This window comes from Camellia sinensis, chromosome 1 (assembly GCF_055761805.1).
Source record: "Camellia sinensis isolate YWXY chromosome 1, ASM5576180v1, whole genome shotgun sequence".
Lineage (NCBI taxonomy): Eukaryota > Viridiplantae > Streptophyta > Magnoliopsida > Ericales > Theaceae > Camellia > Camellia sinensis.
Window position 1 is genome coordinate 213,824,016 of NC_138961.1, and position 15,861 is coordinate 213,839,876.

General features: G+C 37.3%; 2 pseudogenes; both read left to right on the forward strand.

Annotated features, from left to right (window-relative positions):
• LOC114268277 (cytochrome P450 81Q32 pseudogene) overlaps positions 1–6,016 on the forward strand; it is a 61,491-nt pseudogene extending 55,475 nt beyond the window's left edge.
• Positions 6,017–6,326: 310 nt separating this feature from the next.
• The window catches only part of LOC114268233 (receptor-like protein kinase THESEUS 1), a 137,406-nt pseudogene continuing 127,871 nt past the window's right edge, over positions 6,327–15,861 (forward strand).

Consider the following 15,861-nt stretch of genomic DNA (forward strand, 5'->3'; position numbering starts at 1 on the left):
GCCTACATCTCTTCCAACCCGGCCTCCAATTTAGAGATCACCTCCTGGGCCAATTTAAACGCGTCGTCGCTCGTATCCGCCCTCTTCTCGCCGACTGATCTCAATTCTTCAGCATTGCGGGCTCTCTCCATCTCGGCCTCGACACGAGCGTCCTCCGTCTGCGCCTTACTCCTTTGGCCCTCAACCTCCGCCTGTAAACGGCGAATTAGCTCAACGGCATCGTGATAGCGATGACCCATGTCAGCTATCCTTCCGACGGCCTGCAAAACAGGAAGTTAAGAACAAAATAATATTTGCGTAAAGAGAAAAGACAAAGTCCAGATATATACCAAAAGAACCGATTACGCGGCCAATCCAATTGCAACCAGATTAGGCTCTGCCCGAAAAGCCGCCTTGTCAGCAGGTAGTGAAACGGACGTCGCCAAGTTGAGTGCAACCACTGGATTTTTGATTACCGAAACATCGGAGGAGATCGGCGTATTTTTTATCTTGGGGTGAATAACAAAAGGTACAATCACATCCGACTCCTCCAAACGAGGTCGTTTGTCGGCACGGTCTTCTTCTGAGCCGGCCTCGACATCAGCAGGGTGCTTCTCCACCCTTTGCTCGGCTTCTACACTTGCCTACACAAAAGGTTCCACGTCGGTACTTCCGTTCTTTACCGTCCCCTCAATAACAGGCAAGGAGGACTAGGATTGAGATTTGACAGCCCGAATCTCCTCCGCCCTTCGCCGCGCAGCCATCATTTCCCTGTTCACCTTCTTGGCAAGTTTAGTAAGGCTCAACCTAGCCATATCTTCTGGGAACAAGTTGAGAAGGTCCTCCAGACCGTGAAAAATATCGTCAAGCGGATGGTCCTCTCGACTCGAAGTGGACGGAGGATCAGCCGAATTGTGGTCGGCTTCTTCAAATGCTAACTTCAAAGCCTCGTCAACCTCAGTTTCGGATTGGTCTGACTCGATAGCCTTAGCTACTTTCGGTCCCTCCATATCTAATCCCTCGCAACCGACTTGCCTCAAATTTCTGAAATTAGTCAAGATAAGGGCGATAAGAAACTCCTCACCCTTCGGAATTAGGATGTTTTCTGCCGCCGAGAAGGTCGTATAAGTCGGCTCGTAGCAGAGCAGAACGTGGGCCGCCCTCCCCTGCTTCTGAAGAGTCGGTCGGCCGAAATACTTGAGCACAGTCTTGATTTCTGAAATGACGGCGTCGTCGGTCGAGGTCAAGACTTTCTTTAAATCGTTTCCTGCAAAAGCAAAACCATGAGGTCCCAAAAATAAAGTTTTATAAATATAACAAGTAACTAAATAAAAGAAGATACTCGGCCACCTGGTTCACCCCTCCGTCTAGGAATACGATCAAGGCGATCCTCGCCTTCGCTAAATTCCCAGTTTCCTTGGACGGCGACCATAACATCATCGACCCGCTTCCCATAGCTGGAAAGCATAGTCACTAGTTGATGGTCAGTGTCTTTGGCGTTAAGGAAATAACGCCTGTGCCGACCAGAAGAGTTGGCCAAGACGTAGCAATGCCGAATAGCGGGAATGCCAAGGTTAAGCCCATGGCGACGGGTAGTGCAATAATCCCCATCACGATCCTAAAGAAGTTGACGTTGGGTTGGGAAGGGATTAACCCCCAATGGCAAAGCACGACCCTAAGGAGTGGGTGAAAGGGAAAACGAACCCCACCCTCTACGATTGATAGAAGAGGTAAGACGATCGTGGTCTCATCAACCCTCTCCATATCGAGGGTGCCGTCTGTCACAAATGACAGACGGACGCCATCAGGAATGGAAAAATGGCGTCGAAAGCCAGAAATTCGATCTGGTGAGAGGGGATCTTTTAAATGTTTCGCCATTCTCCCCAGCCAATAGGATTATGCTAAGCCAAAATACAAAGTAGAGAAGGAGAGAACTTACAAGAGGTGACAGAGATAGAGAAGAGTAGGAAGTTGCAGAGGTAGTTCGGAAGGCAGTCCAGCGACGGGTGTCTAAAAGCATGTATGCATTTGAAAAGACATCGAAATTTTAAATCACAATAAATAGAAGTGTACGAAGAGGTGGGAAGTTGAAATGATAACCGAGAAGCGTGTGTACAGACATTTGCGTTGGAATACGGTTAGCCGCCGAATTTCGGCTCTGACTCTTCGAGTTCGAAGCCAAACACTCCAGCCAACTGTCATTAGTGGAGTGCTTTGGGGGGGGGGGCAATTGTGGGGGTCGAGAATTGGGAGTCATAGAGATTCTGGATAGTCGAATCTGGGAGAGTTGAGATTCGAAGCACTCGACAATTGGCTCGAAAGCTCAAATCCAACGATACTCGGCCAAATAACCGATTAAGCAAGGGGCCGAGTGAAGATTGGTCTATTATAAAATGTGCCGACTATGAGGTGGGAAATGGATCTAATCCCGACGACCAAAGAAGAAAAGATACAAATAGAAGAAACATCAGCCAGAAGAAGGTATGTGAGAATTGTTGTGCTAAACTAGAATACAAGCATTCTTGAGCGTTGAGACTGACTTGTCCGTCGGAGTGCTAATTCTGGCACCCCCGACCGGAGTGTTTATTCCTTTTCAAGTGACTAGAAGAGGATGACGAGCGTTTCCCAAGATCAGAAGGGTATTTCCAAACCACTTCTCCACAAAATTTTTGGTCGCCAAAGAAAAAAAAATTTATTTTGCATTCGGCGACTAAATTGTTTTAGTAGCCAAAACTCAATATACGGCAACTAAAATATTTTTGGCGACTAAAATTTTGGTCGCCAATTCCACAACGAACTTATTTTTAATCTTTCGCGAACAACTTATTTTTTGGTCGCCAAAATGTGACCTTCGGCGACCAAATTTGTAGTTGGTCGCCAAAAGCATACCACTTTCTGCGACCAACTCATTTTTTGGTCGCCAAAATATGACCTTCTGCGACCAACTCATACTTGGTCGCCAAAAATAATGATCATTCGCGACTAATTAATATTTGGTCGCCATAAGGTAATTTTTAGCTACCAACTTTTATATTGGTCGCGGAAAGTGGTCCCTAAAAGTGCAGATTCTTGTAGTGTAGATTCGCACTACAAAAATATGTTTGCATGTAAAAGTCATTGTATTAAAAATAAAAATAATAATTTTTATTTTTATTATTATTATTTTTTTTGTAGATATGAAATATTTTACATACTCCTATAATATTTATTGTGTATATAAACATAATAGGCTTAACAAATGATAAATTCAGCTCCTATTGTCTCATACTTTTGTGAGTAATGATATGTAAATAAAAAGAAAAAATATATACATAAATTACATACAAAGAATGTAGTAGAATTGAGGTTGGACACTTTAAAACAAAATATCTTTTATTAGAAAAATAGTACCAATTATGTAAAAATATAATTTACATTTTAAATTTAATTTATTAACTTTAATGTTCAGGTCATGATATTAGCGAGAACTGATACATCGTCAGTGACAATTGAATGGGCAATGTCCCTTCTAGTGAACCATCCAGAAGTGTTAAAGAAGGTAAGAATTGAGATAAACACTCATGTGGGGCAAGATCGCTTGATTGATGAACACGATCTCCCAAAACTACAATACCTTCAAGCTATTATCTTCGAGACCTTTTGATTGTTCCCAACAGTACCATTGTTGGTACCACATGTATCATCTGATGATTGCATTATAGAGGGGTTCAACATTCCACCTGGTACAATGTTATTGGTTAATGCATGGGCCATTCACTGGGACCCTAAGGTTTGGGATGATCCTACAAGCTTTAAGCCTGAGAGATTCGAAGGTGGAGAAGTGGAAGGACACATGTTGATGCCATTTGGGATGGGAAGAAAGGCTTGCCCTAGGGCTAGTTTGGAACAACGTATCGTGGGTTTAGCTTTGGGGTCATTAATTAAATGCTTCGAGTGGGAAAAGGTCACTAAGAAGTCAATTGATCTAACGAAAGGAAAAAGGCTTACCATGACTAAAGATGTGCCATTAGAAGCTATGTGCAAAGCACGTGACATAATCATGAATAACATTCTCTCTGAAGCCACAAATGTTGTGTGAGCATTTTTTGTGAAATATCTATCAATATGTTCTCATATGTTAATAGTAGCTTAGTTGGTACAGTGTGCTATTTTTGTTTTTTGTGTTGTTTGTGGTATATATAAGTAGGGATGGAAGAACAATTAAAAAAATCAATTAAACTGGTTGAACAAAACCAAATCGGTTATATTTGGTCAGTTTTTTAATATAAATTGGTCTGTGTGGTTTTCAAAATTAATTTTTTTCAATTTTCAGTTTGTTACCAGTTTAGACACCTTATGCACCAAATTAAACCAAAACTGACCAAAATTTTCTCGTATTAAATATATAATGAAGTTGGTTGAGTACAAAGTTTAGTTGATTCACTTAATTGTTTATTTTTTCTTAAATATTTCAAATTTGACAATAGAAATTGGCAAAGTGATAAGTTGTTAGTTTGTCACTCTTATGTGTTTAAATCATGTTTTACTACTACTATGCCTATACAGCTATAGCAGATGTTAATGTCAATTTCAATTTTTTATTTTAACTCCAGATGATAGACATGGATTGATGATTTTAAATTTTGGTCTTGCTTTCTCTGACTTTTAGATTATGTTTCGTTTCTAATTTTACTTCAATAAAAGGTTAAAGATTTAGTATTTATTAATTCTTTTGTTCGCATTTTTGTGAATGGTTGGATTGGATATTGAAGTAATGTACAAATGGTTAATTCGATATTTTTATATAAATTATTTACTATACTACAAATTTAAGAAGTAACTCAAATTTAAAAGGCCCTAAATCGAAAATAACATCGAGCTGAACCGTTTAAATTGGTACGGTTTGGTGCGGTTTATTAGTAAAAAAATCAGTTTGTATCGACTCTCAATATAATAGAATCGACATTATCGATTCGGTATAAAATTCACCTAAACACCAACCGTCTTGAAACGATTACATCCCTATATATAAGTTCAAATAAATTTAGCAAGTGAGATTGATTTTTCAAATAAGTTGTAGGAAAAATTATAAACAAATGAGAAATAAATTTTGAAAATATGCTCCCATATTAAATTGGCAAAATTAACAACTACTTATATAGAAAAGTTGTATATGTAGATCTCAACGTAAAATTTGTAATAAGTATATTTGAAACCTCTCAAACTAATATTAAACACATGATTTCTTTTCCTTTTTTTTTCCAGATAAAATTGCTATTTGCTTAATCTCTCCTTTATATCTCTTCCAATTCTCTCTGAGTGGAGTGGTGGTTAGGAGGCAGGATGAGCAAAATGATCGAGGGACTTAGAGGTATTTGAATTTGAAATTTAAAGTATCTATTGCTTGTTCCTTATAAAGTTGAGTAATAATAAATAGTTCCGGATTATCATATAGCATTATCTATGTAGTATCTAAATCAATCATACAGTAAAAAAATTTGAGGAGGACATTCATTAACTGATCTTCATTATGTAGTACATTTTTGGTCCACACTTTGTTCGAGTACATTTTTGCGACATAGTTAGCGCATCCCTTAATGATGTTGTTCAGTTCAATCTTTATCTGTATAGCAAGTTTAGTCAGAAAATATTTCAATATAATGTAGTTGGCCAGTTGGCAGTTTCTTTTTACGAAGATTTCGTGGTTGATTTTGATAATTCTAGCTTTATGGATATCATTATTGGCCCTTGGAATGATTCAATAATTAAAACAGCCTTTCTGAATGATGTAGAGATTAAGGAGGTAATAACGGGATCGAGTATGGTAATTGAGGTGAAGAAGCCACCGAAGAAACATCTATTTGTTGTAGTTGGTTCAGCTGTCGGAAGTGTGACGTCTCTGTTCATATTGGTAGTGGTGGTGGTGGTGTGTTTGAATTGCAAGAGAACAAAGGCTGTTGAAATTTCAGTTTGGCAGGCAATCCCTCATTATGGAGGAGGGAGTTCTTATGTTAGTACCACTGAAAGAATGGTCATTGGCTCCTCCTTGATAATCTAAATCTTGGGTTAAAGCTATCTTTTCAAGAAATTCAGTATGCAAGTAATAATTTTGACATTAAGGCATTGGTTATTTTAGTTGGTTATTTGATATTTTGACTATTTTAGCCTAACTAAAATAGTTGTGTTTGGAAAGTTGTTTAGCTTTTTTTTTTTATTTTTTTTATATATATAATTGATTTGTTTATTGCAAGAGAAAAGATAAAATGATAAATTAGATGTGACATTTTATCTTATTAGCAACTTTAACTTATTTTTACTTTTCAGTAAGTTATTTTAACCCAACCCTCTCCCCCAACACCCCTACGTTGATGATTGGTGAGGGCAGGTCTGGAAAAGTCCACAAAGTAACTCTTAGGAATAGCATGAAAGTGGTTGTCAAACGAAGTGAGCCAGGACATGGCCAGGGCCTTCCAAAAATCATAGTCTTATCCTCAATTCACCATCCCCATCTTGTTTCCTTTATTGGTGTGGGAGCCAAAAAAAATATCTATCATCTTATTGGGGCTAACCCAAACGAGGCCTACAATAGGTCCAGTCCAAACAAATATCATACCCCTCCATCTACATGAAGGAAAGGCATCACAGATGAGGAGGTATGTCATTTCTCTCTACACTACACACCAACACTCTTTATTCCTATACCTTCATTCTTTTAATCAAGTGACTAACTTCACTATCGGAATGTCTCCGGCCGTCAACCCCGGTTGGGTGGCGCCGATCATGCTCATCTTTGTAGATCTACAGAGACAAAGTTCATCGCTTCGTTAGATCTCTACAATTCATGTGAGAGGATTTTCATGGTCTCATAATTGGCGCCATCCGTGGGAAACGTCTGCAAGAGTTCAACGAATAGAAATGTAAACATGTTATTGTAAGTAAAAATTTAACAACACTTTTGATCTGTGCTTACAAAATAGAGCTTTTTGTTCACTGTGAATCTTCATTAAAAAGTTTTAAAACAACATAAAATTCATGGTCTACTTTTGCATCTCCATTTTCTCTCTCTACAAATGGGTTTCACTTTTCTTAAAGAGAGCATCTTTTCAGCCATTCAACAAGGTTGTTCAACCAAACTCAATTTATTTATTTTATCTATATACATTTAGACTCACAGGTGATGTCCAACCTTTGTTGAATACAGAGATTTGACCAAGTTTATAAATATATGTGCATATATATTGTTGCTTATGTTTGTAGATCAACAAGAAGCTTAGGCAACTTATTTGGCTAATCCGGAAACTTATTCGGCATATTATCAACTCATCACTTATTTGGCATATTATCAACCCCACAATTCGGCATATCATTCGGCATATTATCAACTCATAACTTACTCGGCATATTATCAACTCTGCAATTCGGCATCTCATTCTGCATATTATCAACTCGGCTTCGGCAACATTATTCGGCTTTGGTAATTTATTCAGAAACAGTATTTGGCAAAACATTACACCACAACATTGCTTATCAACTCTGTAATTCAGCATCTCATTCGGCATATTATCAACTGCATATTAACATTATGAACTCTGCATATTATGAACTCGGATTCGGAAACATTATTCAGCTTCAACAACTTATTTGGTAACAGTATTTGGAAAAACATTACACCGTAACATTGCTTATTCGGCTTACTCGGTAAGATTGCTCGACCACATTTCTTATTCGAAAATACTGCTTGAAATTATTGTCACATGCAAATCATTCAACTGCCAACTTGAATTCACACAACAGTTTGCTTTCCAAAATCTCGGCATCATAACACCATTATCAAGCTCAACGACAATGATAATCACGGATGGCATGCGTATATTATATCAACTGCAAACTACATAATCTTGCTCAACACTACTATCTCGGCATAAAACTAGCATCTCGACTTGCCAAAATCAACATCTGAACCTACCACAGGATCCGCATTGGCTCAAAGAGTCCAAACCCACCAACTTGAGGAGCCAAGAAGTAACCAAAGTCCGTCAAAAGTTGCGAAATGGATCACATGTGCCGAAAACTAAAATTTTCAAAGCTGTCAAACTCAAGTTTTTGACCATACCAGTGTGAAATACTCATTAAGCCAAGTCTAATGCAACAAACCGCATCAAAATCAGAGCTAAAACGATGCCGTACAATCCCGTTGAAGTTTATTGACACACTCATCTACTTCGTAAAAAAACCGACCATAGCAAACATAAGAAATTATTCCATGCTTCATGGAGCACCAGTTCCCCCTAATCTGAGTCGTCTAATCCACTTTGACTACAATGACGTCATTTAAAATCCGATTACAATGATCCAATAATCGTTTCTAACTATTTGGAGCATGTTGAACACATTTGTACCGTCTAAATTAGGAAATTCCATACCAAATATTTGTTGATTTTATCTGCAGTTCCACTATCGCAGCTCACACAACATTTTTGTCATCGCGCCTAAAGCATGCTTAATGCCCGCCTATATGACAGCTCGTATCACTCGGCAATTTTGGCTCAAGTCTATTCCGACTTCCTTCTGCATTACCACTTTCATTCGACAACAATGGGGCAAGGAATTCGCGTCAACAATTTGTTCTGACTTACTCCTCGTTAATGCTGGCCAATGTCCAATCTGAATTTGTTCCGCCTAACCACTGTCAGTCGAAATCAATGGGGCAACTATATAGGACAACACACCTTAAATAAATTGGCAGCAATGCTATTTTTTAATGCTCTACCATTGGTGTACTTTTTTCCACTTTTCACTTATTTATGATTAACAAGTCTATCTCATTTGGTACAAACAATCAATGACATGGGATGCATTATTCAAAATCCTTGTCATGTTGGCAATTAATCACCACTTAAAATTAGCAAAAATTTCTGAATGCAACTCAATCATTGCACTTGGCATAGAGCACCATCACCCTCGCCCGGAGGTTATAATACCGTGGCCTACACCCTTGCCTGGGGGTCATAATACCGCGGCCTACACCCTTGTCCCGGGGTCATAATAGTGTGGCCTACACCCTCACCCAAGGGTCATAATATTGTGGCCTACGGCCCTTGCCCGGGGGTAACAATACTGTGGCCCATCGTTATGATTTGTTTGGAACTCATGTGATACAATTCTATGCTATGATCGCCATCATTTATTTAACCTCTCTATACTATATTGCTCATTGGGTTTTAGCTCACCCCTCTTTCTTATGTACATATATTTGTACATACATTCAAATATACATGCATTCATACAGCGGCAAGAAAAACTCTCATTCCTTCTACTGTAGACAATGAAAGTTAAAAAAAAAAAAAAACTATCAGCTTATTGGGGCTAACCCAAATGAGGCCTACAATGGGTCGAGCACAAACAAATATCACACCCCCCCATCTATATAAAGGGGGGCATTCCAGAGGAGGAGATATGTTATCTCTCTATGCATTACACACCAACACTCTTCATCCCTATACCTTCATTCTTTCAATCAAGTGACTAACTTCACCATCGGAGTGTCTCCGGCCAGCAACCCCGGTTGGATGGCGCCGATCATGCTCATCTTTGCAGATTTATAGGGATAAAGTTCATCTCTTCGTTGAATCTCTACAATCCAAGTGAGAGGATTTTCATGATTTCACAATTGGGTATTGTGATGAAAGGTCTAACATGATTCTTGTTTACGAGTTCATGGAGAAGGAACTCTGAGGGATCATCTATACATTTTGAATGGAGATTCTTAGAAATGATTGTCACAATCTGATCAATTTGTCTTGGAACCTAAGGCTTGAAATTTGCATTGGTCCCACAAAGGGTCCAGTTATCTTCATAATAGTTCAGGCAGAGGCATCATTCACTGTGATGTTAAGTCAACGAACATCTTACTCGATAAGGATTACGTAGCTAAAGTTGCTGATTTTGGTCTCTCAAGATTAGGTGATCTTGATCAAACTCACATCAACATAGGAAGGAATGGATGGAAGTAAGAAATGATTATGAGGGGGCATGGCTTCTACTTCCTATTTGCCTTTAACCCTTTAAAAAAATATATATCTTATTTTATGTATGAAATGACCATTTAATTTTAAAAAATATATATCTTACTCTTTTTCAATCTTGAATTTTTTATTTTACACTAAAAAAGCTTATTAATCCAATAAAAGATTACTTTCATTGTATTGATTTTTATGTATATATATATATATAAATTACATATCATATCGTGTATATATATATATGTTGTTAAGGATCATAAGCTAAAGCTGAACCTAGAGTTGAACCTAGACACAGGGCAACCTCAGATTTAGCTACACACAGGGTAGCCTCAGCTAAGGATGCAGCTGCAGTCCACAATCACAGCAAAGACCAAGGCTGCAGCCTTAACCATAATTAGAGATACAACAGCTGCAGCTGCAACAGCTACAGTCAACCCATCTTAGAACTGTCTCAGAGCAAGTGTTAGTTTGTTAGAACTATAGTTAGGTAGTTATGGTTAGGTTAGGTGATAGTTAGCAGTTATGGTTAAGCCATTGAACCTGTATATAATATCTTGAATTCTCTCTGTAGTTTGTATTGAATATATTGAATCACTTTTTCTTTATGGTATCAGAGCATGTGAAGCTCCTACGAACATAGATTTCGTGTCACGCCCTAAACTCGGCCCTAAAAGTTCGGGCATGAGCTAAGCAGAAATGGACACTTAACCTGGTATACATAACATATGGGGCTTGAACGGAAGCATTTAACAATATAAATTAACATAAATAAAAGAACTATATCCATTGAGTGACCACTATCATGCCAGGATCACAAACGGAACATAAGGCAAACAAACATACAGTGGCATGCATCTGAGAATTTAGCTATGGACATATACATATACAGACCCAGCCCTTATAATTGGGTGTAACAAAAACAATAAGAAGTAAAAGGATTATATACACTACAAACTTAGACAAACAATCAGGGTACAAAACCAAAAGCTTAGCAAAAGTCCATAAAATAGTTGCCTTCACTTATGTGCCTAGACACTCCGGGGTTGACAAAAGAGGAACGCATGCCACAGGTTTTGACTAACCTCTAGATGGAGTGCCTACAGAATAAACATTACACAGGGTGAGTCAAGCTCAGTGAATAGTGGTACGTAAACAATTTAATGATTAACTTGATTTATAATGTACAAACATAAGTGCAGAGAACACATAGTTAACTTAATCTTGTAATTATTTCCAGAATGGTCTTAGGCTTAAACTTTAAACATAATGGCTTGAAACATAACATCTTGAAGCATAATGGCTGTAAGCCCTTGAATAGAGTGGCGTAAAGGCCTTGAACATTGTGGCGCGAAGCCCTTAAACATAGTGGCATCAAGCCCTTGGATAATTTGGTGTTAAGCCCTTGAACATACTGGTATGAATTCAAGAGGTGTCTCACGCGGATTCTAGAGGTGACTCACAACGTAGCACTTAGTTCCGCGTAGCACTTTGCTCCATATCATAACAACTTATACAGAATGGCCATAGGCCTTATAACTTTCACATGTGTATGGATTCAAGAGGTGGCTCGTACGAATTCTAGAGGTGGCTCGCCTTGCAGCACTTAGTTTCGTACAGCACTTGATTCCATATTAGAAATACAGAATGGCCTCTGGCCCAGATTGGCTTCAAGCCTAGTTCATGTATGTATGGACTCAAGAGGTGGCTCGCACGGATTCTAGAGGTGACTCGCATTGCAGCGCTTAGTTCCGCACAGCACTTTGTTCCATACCCGAAATAGGTCGTGAAGACCGAATAATTCATATTATGTCAGTGCATAACATAAACAGAAACAAGGTCATACATGTTCTTAATTATGCTTGAATCATAACAGAAATCAGAATTCATGTTTGACTATACATGGTACATTCAATAGCACTAATAAATCAATATAGAGCATACCTTTTAGTTCCGTAAAGGGACTTCCAGTAATACCTGAACCACGGTATTATTACCCCTGGGCAAGGGCCTTGTGCTAAAGATGTCCTGAATACTTTTATATATTTAAGGACAGTCATTTACTAGTTCAAAACATACATATCAAAAAAATAAAGCATTTCTTGTTATATCGTTATCATCGTCATCACAGTACGCTTAACAGAGACAGAGGAATATACTTTCTAACGTGGTTTACGTAATGATGATAAACCTTTACATTCATGTCGTAGATACTAAACGACTTCAGGTCTCTTAGTAGCAAAATAGTATGCTCTCATATTCATACCGTAAGGTGAATCAATATCATTGATACTCAATTCTTGACATTTAAGGCAACCAATGGTTCTATCCGATTTTTATTTTGTTCCTTTCTCAGAAAATGTCTATGTAATGAAACATGTGTCGAACCAAATAAGATTATAAGAGTCCCTGATAGGACGTTCAAATATCATATCTCCATTAAGCGGAGTTTATAGTCATAATTTCTTCCCGTTAACTACTTGCATAGTATTAATACTTCTTGTACGGAGTCTTCGGTAATTTACAGGCTATAGCACATTAATAATAACCATTAACCATAAACATAATACAGAGGAATTCTAGAGTCATACCGAGGTACACATTATCTTTCAATGTTCTCACCGATCTTCAAACAACGTAAATGTTAACGTAATTGCTTATGTAAAACAGAACGTTAAGAATAAAATGGTTAACGGTAAGTAAACGTACGATTATAGTACTACTACTCACAGTGTTGAGGTGGAGCGCTACTTCCCCCCGAAGCGTGTCCTACACACATACAAAGTTCACAAATTAACTTCCCTCTTTCCTTGTTAAATTACTTCCTGACTCATTACGTTTCGAATGAATTTACCGCCATCTTAAGATCATTAGAAAAATATTTTAAAAATATCAGAGGGTCGAGCATGTAAAACGGAGCCGAACATTTTTTTCAGCTTGGGCCGCACGTGCGGCTGTGAGCCCCGTACATGCGGCAGTGCTTCCCGCACGTGCGGCAGTGAGCCCCGCACGTGCGGCGATCTGTACAGAATGCAGTTCGAAATTCAGACAAAATCCCATTTTTTTGTGAGTATTCTTAAGGCTCAAATAGGTCCTTTAATTGATGAAGTATGGTTCAAAAATCATGTACATAGACATCATAACACATAACAATCTCGACATAACTTGGGTCTTGATCTTCACTACTACACTATAATTCATTTTCTTTAACATCTAAACACACACATAGATCCATTACACACATAATTGGATGCAAATATGTAGAACTAAGAATAGAATGCAATTTCCTTTACATGGTTCCAATTAACACCATTAATTAAATGATGAAAACACCTATTCAAACACCAACTTATGTGAATACCCAAGAAATTCTTACCCATATTCAAGAGAGGAGTTAATTAAAGTATAATCAACATACCTTGAGCTTTTAAATCCCTCAAACCTTCTCAATCTCTTCCTTGGAAGACCTCTCTTCTTTCTCCCTCATTCTCCTCTCCTAACCCTCTCAGGAGATATTTTAGTTTTTAGGTTCAAAGTCAAATGACTTAAGCATACATATATATTATGTCAAATGGCTAAAGCATTCATTATATATATATATATATATATAACAATTGAATAGGACAAAACTGATTCAGTTTAATCACTCCAAATTGAAATTTCACAAAAATGCTTATCATGGCTTAAAAATCATGTTGATCTCAAATATAAAATTAATTTCAAATTATTGATCTCTTAAGGCTTTCAATTCCCGATCCAACCATTTTAATTGTGACAGATATGTTTTCTTATTAAACAGATATAAATCTATAATCATAAAGTTTACTTAATTACACTTAATTCTACATGGAGTTTCACAATAAGCATATAAAGGCACAGATTCCGGGACTGGAAGTATACCAGAATCATAAACAAGGGTCGGGTTATTACACTCTTCCCCCCTTAAAATAAGTTTGGTCCCTCAAACTTGCTTTATCATGTAATGCTGTTATAAATGCTCATGTAATTCTTCAGTTCAAATAATTCATAGGTTAACCAGATTTTCCGCACAGTTATTCCAAAATTCTCAATATAATGAGCATCTCCTAGTTGTATCTATACATCAAATAAGATAAGACCACAAGAGTCTGTTGTTGAATACTCAGGGCATAAAATCTTCTGTAGGTAGGATTTATATCCCATCAATAAATTCCCTAGCATCATTTCTCATATACAAAAATATACAATTCTTAAATATAGAGACATAATAAATATCATTTCCTTAAGCATACTCTTCATGTGTTTCCATAGCATACGTTAATTTCAATTGCCATAACCAAACATTCCTTACTATGTTTAGAATTAGATCAGTCCAATATTAGTAGGTCATATGTAAATCTCATTAGAACATACATGTTCGACTTGCTCAGTTAAATAATTCTTTGGGTGGGGCACATAGTACAAGCCACTCAGAAACGAGTCATTAATTAAAATCATACATAGTTTTCAAGAGAATCAATTACGTGGCTAAATTCAAACCCGGTTATGCATAATTAAATAAGATATCAGAGCCTGCCAAACAAGGTTCTGCCTAAGAAACAAGGTATATTCCTTTTCTACAATCACAAACAAATCGCTTAGGTATGTAGCCACTAGCTTCACCATTAGTTTCTAGCGTTCCTAGATTTCTGAAAACCTATCAAAATCGTATCGTTAGATTGATGCACAATCACATATATTGATTCTTAACAAATTCAAAACGATGGGAAGAAGAATCCCAAGTAATATCATAATTCTTCACAGCATTATTTCTAAATACAGTAACACAAGGAGGATCATATTCCAAATCAAGCTTCTCAGGATGTTTACTAACATCTACCTGATACAAAGATGACATTCCCGACACGAAAGGACCTTTCAAGAATGTTATCAAAAGAAAGCTAATACTTGATCCAGAAATTAATGGATAATCATTCATTATTTTGTGCAAAAGAAGCCACTCCTAACCATAAGGTGGAACATCTTCCCCTAAGAAGCATCTTCTTGTTACAGCACCAATTAATTTGGTCTCTTTTTATTCATTTCAGTATTCCACTATTCAGATGGTTCTTTCTTTCCTACTATAAGACACGAGATCAACCACATGGTTTCGTATTCACAACGTATAATTACCGTGGGTCAGCGATAGCCATACAGAAATTATAGACCAGTTGTCTGACTTAATCAATTAACACAACAGAGTATCGAGTTATTTCATATACGTAGGTCCTACTAGGTTCATTTATAGGGTCAACAACTTCATTACATATGCAGTAATTACATCTATCCAGATTCCATAATATCTAGGAATTCAATAGGACAACGGCACAATAGTTGACCATTAATCTCAGATTTAGGATTCTTAGCAAAGTTAGTTCAATATGACAATAAGTCAATTCGTAATCATATCATTATATCATGAGTGGGGTACATATCGGTATAAGCACACAAAAGGAAGAAGATGCCCAGTACATATCATTAACCCACTATCACATAGGACAGTTCTTATTATAACTTTCAATACAAAAGAGAGAACTAGAGTGGCAATTTGTAATATTCAGTATTTACATATCTACATGGAAATACATCACAGAAATGATTCCTTACTCACCTAGGCAGGGTTTTCGTTCTTGCAGTAAGTTATCAGATTACCAATCATATACTTTAGTCTCAACGTAGTCAATAACTATCTATCCTTCCAATACAGAATAGGGATGTATTTAACAATTGGCAATATCTAATATTTGCATATGTGCCCAACAATATTTCATAAAAATGGTTTCTCCATCTTGAGTCCTTGATACATAGAAATAGGTTTTTAATTCTTGCGATAGTCAATAACTACATCTCTTTTTACAAGTGTTCT